This window comes from Orycteropus afer, unplaced genomic scaffold, assembly GCF_000298275.1.
Source record: "Orycteropus afer afer isolate SDZICR_OR568_19922 unplaced genomic scaffold, OryAfe1.0 scaffold00449, whole genome shotgun sequence".
In the NCBI taxonomy this organism is placed as follows: domain Eukaryota; kingdom Metazoa; phylum Chordata; class Mammalia; order Tubulidentata; family Orycteropodidae; genus Orycteropus; species Orycteropus afer.
Window position 1 is genome coordinate 1,412,009 of NW_006922036.1, and position 7,757 is coordinate 1,419,765.

A 7,757-nucleotide genomic window follows, 5' to 3' on the forward strand; every position below is an offset into this window, starting at 1 on the left:
ATTGAAAACTCTATGGAACACCCAATCATAAAATGAGCAAAGGACTTGAATAGACATTTCACCAAAGAGGATATTCAAAGGGTCACAAAAGAACTGAAAGGAAGCTTAGCATCATTATCTATCAGAGATATGCAAATCAAAATGTATTTTGAGATACAATTTCACTCCCACTGGGATAGCCAAGAATAAAAATTAAAAAACAAAAACAGAAAATAGCAAATGTTGGCAAGGATGAGGTGAAATTGGCCCCTTACCTATTGCTGTTGGTAATGCAAAATGGTACTGCCATGTGGAAAACAGTATGGTGGTTCCTCAAAAAGCTGAAAAATGGAATTACCATACGAGTAATCAATTCCACTCATAGATATATACCCAAAATACTTAAAAGTAGAGGCCCAAAGAGAGAATTGTACACTAATGCTCATTGCAGCACTATTCACAATAGACAAAAGATGGAAGCAAACTAAATATCCATGAACAGATGAGTAAATAAACAAAATATGGTACATATATACAATGAAATATTACTTAGCCAATAAGAAAAATGAAGTCTTGAATCATGCTATAGTATGAACAGAGCTTGAAGACATTATGCTGAATGAAATAATCACAAAAGGACAAATATTAAATGACCATACTTATATAAAAAGACAATAAAAGGCAAATATGCAGACCAAAGTTTATTAGTGGTTACCATGGGCAGGAGGGAAGGGGAAAAGGGGCATTAATAGTGATGGAAAATTGTATTGATTAAGGATTGAGTTGCATGGCCAAGATTGTAATTGCTGTCAATAAGTTGTACACCTGTAAAAAATTGAATTGGCAAAAGTAGAGTGATAGATACTGTGGTAGTTAAGGCTGTGTGTCAACTTGGCTGGGCTGTGGTTTTGAATGGCATGGCAGCTGAGTGTAGTTATTCCCATGATGAGACTAATCACCTCCATGGTACAATCTCTTGCAAGCAAGTAAGTAGTTGAAGGGGAGGTAACTTCAGGGTGTGACCTGTTTTGGGTATATATGGGAAAGCTTTGGGAAAGGTCTCCAGCTTTTTGCCATTTTTGGATCCTGTGTTTGGCTGAGTCTTCATCTCCTATTCCTGGACTTGAACCAGTAGCCTGCCATGTTGACTGCTGATCTTGGGATTGTCCCAATTTACCTGCTGATCTTTGGTTCATCAGTCTCAGTAGCCAGTACCTGCGTGAGTCAGAAGATGCCTCCAGCTCCAGTGGGCCTGGAACAAGAGGCAAAGCTGAAGCCCAAGGTCAAAAGGCCTTCACCCAGCTTCTAGAGCCAGCACTCTGAATTTTGACTTCTATCCTTCTAAACTGTAAGAGAATAAGTTCCTGTTTGTTAAAGGCATACACTTGTGGGATTTCTGTTACAGCAGCACTAGAGAACTAAAACAGAATTTGGTATGGAGCAAGTGGAGTGCTGCTTTAACAGGTACATAAGATGAGGAAGCAGAAGTGGATCATGTCCTGGGACCCAAGATCCCTGTGCTGAGACCACAGCAGAGAGACTACAGCAGAGAGATGGTTGCAGCAGAGCTGAGAAACTGACACGAGACAGAAGGATGGGCTTACCCAGACCTCAGAATGAGAAAGCTGAATGCCATTAGGTATGAGGCTTCCTGGTGAAGTGGATTGCTTTCAGGCAATAATTGGCAGAAGCAGAAGAGACCAAGGACGTGGGAAGCAGAGATATCTCAGTCTCAAAGAGTAAGAGCATAGTTTGTGGGGTTTCAAAGTGGGAACTTCCACAGCCTCCTAGGTTTCAAAGAGTCAGATCTTTGCCAATTCTGTTCTGGAGTGTGAGGTTTGTGGTATTTCTGTTATAGTAGCCCTAGAGAACTAAGAAATATATTGACAATAATGACAACAATGACAGAGAGAGAGAGAGAGTAGCTGCTGAGGCTGCTTATATACAACTAAACACCTCATGAGACTTGGTTCCTTGGTTTGGAGGTTTGTTGCTGCTGTCAGGTGCCATTGAGTTGGTGCACAGGATCACAACTCATAGTGATCCTGTACACAAGAGAACAAAAAATTGCCCAGTCTTGTACTCATTACCCCAGCCACTGTGTCAATCCATCTCATTGAGAGTCTTCCCTTTTTCCCTGACCCTCTACTTTACCAAGCATGATATCCTTCTCTGGGTATTGTTCCCTTCGGATAACAAGACCAGAATACCAGAGACAAAGTCTGGCCATTTGTGCTTCTAAAGAAGAGCCTTCTAGCTGTATTTTCTCCAAGAGAGATTTGTTCATTCTACTAGCAGTCCATGTTGCATTCAATATTCTTCACCAACACCACAATTCAAGTGCACAAATTCTTCTGTGGTCTTCTTTACTAATTGTCCAGCTCTCACATGCATGTAAGGCTATTGAAAATACCACGGCTTGGGTCAGGTGCACTTTCATCCTCAAAGTGACATCTTTGCTTTTTCACACTTTAAAGAGGTCTTTTGCAGCATATTTGCCCAATGAAATATGCTGCTTGATTTCTTGACTGCTGCTTCTGTGGATTTTGATTGTGGAGTCAAGTAAAATGAAATCTTTGACAACTTCAATCTTTACTCCATTTATCATGATTTTGCTTATTGGTCCCGTTGTGAGGACTTTTATATTCTATGTTGAGGAGCAATTCCAACTGAAAGTTGTAGTCTCTGATCTTCATCTTTCACTTTTATCAAGGACAGTATGGGCATTTACCCATAGCCTAGTGATCGGTGCCACTGGTAATGCAGTGTCATCTGCATATCATAGGTTGTTAATGAGTCTTCCTTCAATCCTGATGTTCTTCTCCATACAGTCCAGCTTCTCTAATTATTTGCTCAGTAAACAGATTGAATAAGTATGGTTAAAGAATACAACCCTGATGTATATCTTTTCTGATTTTAAACCATGAAATATCCCCTTGTTCTGTTTGAACAACTGCCTCTTGGTCTACAGACAGGTTCCTCATTAACAACAACAACAACAACAGCAAACTCACTGTTATCAAGTTGATTCCAACACATAGCAACTCCCTTTGGGTTTCCAAGGCAGAAAATCTTTACAGAAGTAGATTGCCAAGTCTTCCTTTCGCAGAGTAGCTGGTGGGTTCCTCATAAGCACAATTAAATGCTCTGGAATTCCCATTCTTCACAATGTTATCCATAATGTGTTATGCTCCACACAGTAAAATGACTTTGCATAGTCAATAAAACTCAGGTAAACAACCTTCTGGTATTCTTTTGGAGGTTTAGGTATCATAGGACATTCCAGTTAATTGGTTTAATGATGTGTTTAGTGCTTCTGTTCCACCTCCTACTTTGGCGAGTAGCGACTGGGATCTTAAAAGCTTGCAAGCAGCTATCCAAGGCACAAAAATTGGTCTCTATTCATTTGGAGCAACAGAAGAAAACAGAAAGTCAGGAATAGCAGGAAGATATGGAATGTGTGGCTAACTGCCTCCATGAACAACTGCCTTCTTTGCCATAATACCAAAGTGCTTGGCTACCATTACTGAATATTTTGACCAAAGATTCCAAAGAAGACTCTTGATCAAAAGGGGGATACTGCAGAACAGAATCTAAAATTTAATAGACTCTAGATTTTCTGGAGCCATGGTGGGTACATGAACCCTTGAAACTGTCACCCTTAGAAAATCTTTAAACCTTAAACCAAAAACATCCCAATGTCTTCTTGAAACTGAACACTAGTTTAGCTTAACTGATTAAAAATGTTTGCCTTAAGCATTATGCTTTTTATTTTTTCGTTGTTGTTGTTAATATTTAATTCATTTTTGGTGAAAATAAACCCAGCAAAACCTACTCCCATTCCACAGTTTCTTGCAAACTGTTCTTCTTTTTATAAATTGTGATTTGGGTGCAAATATACAAAGCAGATTTGTTTTATTCTCAACAGCTCATGCACATTTGATTTCCTAGCCCTAATTACAATCTCAACCATAAAAAACCTCTACTTCCTTTCTTCCCTGTGACTACTCCTTCTATGTGCCCTTCTTATCTATGCATTCCTGTCTGTCCAGCTTTCCCTTTATGTGAACGCTTCTCCTCTGATGTCTCATGGCTGATTGCACTAAGGGGTACATCTCCCTAGCATAGATGGATGCATTTCCCTGGGGTAGGTGTTCTGCTTGTAGGTCTTGTTACTGTTTGGCTGAGAGCCAATCCATGGAAGTGAGTTCATTTCCAGGCCTGAAGGATAACCCAGGAACATGATCTCAGGGGTTCCACCAGTCTCTATCGTACCAATAATTCTGGTCATTTTTGTGTTTTTGAATTTTGTTCCTCATTTTTCCTGCCACATTATCCAGGACCTCCAATTTTGATCCCTTTCTGAGTGTTTGGCATTGGTAGCAGGACACCATCTAGTTCTTCTGGTCTCAAGGCTGTGAAGGCTGAGGTCCTTGTGGTCCATCATATCTTTGGATGAATTGTTTCTGGATGAATTTGCTTTTCTTAACTCTTCTTTGCTCAACACAAGGGGAGACCAATAATTGTATCTTAGATGGCTGCTCGAAAGTCATTATTCACCCAAGTAGGAAGCATGACAAGATTTTCACGTACTGTGCTGTGTCAATTGAACATGATGTCCCCTGAGATTATTGTCCCAAGCCTGAAGGTCCAGTGATTCTCTCCCTCAAGGTGTCTGATTGTCTCTGAGAAGCTGCTCCAACCTTGTCCTCTGTTACTTCTGTAGTGTATGTGGATAATTTTGTAGCACAAGTACATACGTAAGACTGTCTTCAGCCAAATCTATCCTTGGTCTAGGGTATATTACTTTTCACCTAGCCACACATGATCTCACCTGTCTATGCATTTACCCATAGCCTAGTGGTCGGTGCCACTGGTAATGCAGTATTGTGTGTGTAATAGAATTTGCCTGTTTTCTGTACCTTTTGTGCACGTTTCTGTGTCCTGCCTTTTTCCATTGTCCCAGTGCTGGTCACAAACTTTTTCCATATTGACCCTCTCCTCACCCAAATCAACATGTGACCTCCAACCATGAAATTTTCCTTCCTCTTCTCTTCCATTCCCAATAACCAACAAAGTGAATTTCCTTCCCTGCATAAACCTTTCCTTAACTTTTTACAGTAATGGATTCACACAATATTTATCCTTCTGTCACTGACTTTTTTCACTCAGAATAATGTCCTCCAAATTCATCCATGTTGTGAGATGATTCATGTATTCTTCATTATTCTTTAATGTTGCATAGTATTCCGTTGTGTGAATGTTCCATAGTTTGGTTATCCATTCATCTGTTGACAGTCATTTAAGTTGTTTCCATCTCTTTGTTATAGTGAACTGTGCTGTGATGAACATAGGTGTGCACATGTCTATTCATATCCTTTCTCTCACATCTTTAGGGTATATTCCTAGTAATGTAATTGCTGGATCAAATGGTATTTCTATTATGAATTTTTTTTAAGGAAATGCCATACTGTTTTCCACAGTGGCTGTACCATTTTACAGTCCAGCCAGCAGTGTATGAGAGTTCTAATATCTCCATACCCTTGTCAGCATTTGTTATTTTCTGTCTTGTTGAACTTTACAATTGTTTCTGGAGTGAGATGATACCTCATTGTTTTTTTGATTTGCATTTCTCTAATAAATAATGATCACAAACATTTACTCATGTGTTTGTTGGCTGCCTGTATATCTTCTTTAGTGAGCTGTCTGTTCATGTCCTTTGCCCATTTTTTTTTTAACATTTTTTGCTCACTTTATTAATACTTTTTTTTTTTTTTAATTGTGATTTGGGTGAAAATTTACAGAGTAAATTCACTTTCCATACAGCAATTCACGTACACTTTGTCTCATGACACTGACCACAATTTACCACAATGCAACAGCTTCCCTCCCATTTCTTCCTGATAGTTACCTCTTCCCAGTGTTCATCCCTCCATGCACTCTTGCCCCCTGAGCTGTCTCCCTGTGCATATGCAGCCCTTCTTTCTCCCATGATTGTTCTCTCCAAGGAGTGTATCTATCTCAGGTAAATGTTCAACTCATATGCCTGTCTTTTTTTGGCTGGAAGCCACAGGTGTGAGTTCAATTCCAAATATGACGGGCAGCTAGGGGCATAGTCTCAGTGGTTCCACCAAGCTCTATCAGACCAGCAAACCTGGTCCTCTCCTTTTGTTTTTCTCCAAATGAATTTGAGTTTTGTTCCACATTGTTCTCCCTCTCTATGCAGGATCTCATAGATAGATCCCCTTACAAGTGGTTGACAGTGGTAGCTGGGCACCATCTAGTTCTTCTGGACTCATAGTCATATAGGCTGCAGATCGGATGTGTACCAGTTGCTAGGACTGATTGTTTCCATGACTTTTTGGTTTTCTTCATTCTTCTTTGCTCTGGACAAGGAGAGACCCATCATTGCATCTAGATGGCACCTTGCAAGCTTTTAAGATCCCAGTCGCTACTCGTCAAAGTAGGAGGTAGAACAATGTTTTGTGTAGTATGTTATGCCAATTGAGCTTTATATCCCCTGTGACTATGGTCCTGAGCCCACAGGTTCAACTACTCAGTCCCTCTGGGTAGCTGGCTGTGATCAAGAAGTGCCCTTGTCAGCTGTACTATACACCTGGGAATTCAGATCATACAAATAAACTTATAGGACCATTGTCTGCCAATCCTATACATAGCCTTGAGTACACTCCTTGCTTCATAGACATACCTAATAGTTTACCTGTCCACCCATCTATCCACACATATACCCATGTTTACCTTCACTGACAGTGCAAAAGGCTTCATCTTTGTTGTCTGTATCTCCCATGTACCTCTCTATGTCTTTCTCTTCCTCAATGCCACCATGTTGATCACTCACATTTGGTACACTGCCCTTCTCTTTGCCCAAATAAATACTTATCTGTACTTATCTAACAGTGTTCCCTCCCCTCCCCTCTCACCCCTGGTAATCAACAAAGAAAATTTCCTTCTAGAGATAAACCTTTCCTTGACATTTATAATAATGGACTAATACAATATTTGTCCTTTTGTGATTGACTTATTTCACTCAGCATAGTGTCCTCCCAGTTAATCCATGTTATGCAGTGTTTTGCAGATTCTACATTATTCTTCAGTGTTGCATAGTATTCCATGTGTGTATGTACCATAGTTTGGTTATCCATTCTTCAGTTGATGGACATGTAGGTTGTTTCCATCTTTTGGCTATTGTAAATAATGTTGTGATGAACATGGATGTGCATATGTCTGTTCTTGTCATGGCTCTCACTTCTTTAGGATATATACCTATTAATGGAATAGCTGGGTCAAATGGTATTTCTAATTCCAACTTTTGAAAGAATTGCCAGACTGCTTTCCACAGTGGTTGAACCACTTTACAGTCCCACCAGCAGTGTACGAGAGTTCAGCTCACTCCACATCCTCACCAGCATTTGTTATTTTCTGTCTTGTTGAACTTTGCAACTAGTGCAGGTGCAAGATGATATCTCGTTGTTGTGATTTGCATCTCTCCAGTAGCTAATGATCATGAGCATTTCTTCATATGTTTGTTGGCTGCTTGAATATCCCCCTTGGTGAAGTGTCTATTCATGTTTTCTGCCCATTTTTTAATTGATTGTTTGTCTTTTTGTTATTGAGGTGTTGGAGTTTTCTAAAAATTCTAGAGATAAGTCCCTTGTCAGATATGTCAGTGCCAAACATGTTTTCCCAATCTGTAGGTTTTCTTTTGACGCTTTTGGAGAAGTCTTTGGAAGCACATAAAAATTTAATTTTTAGAAGGT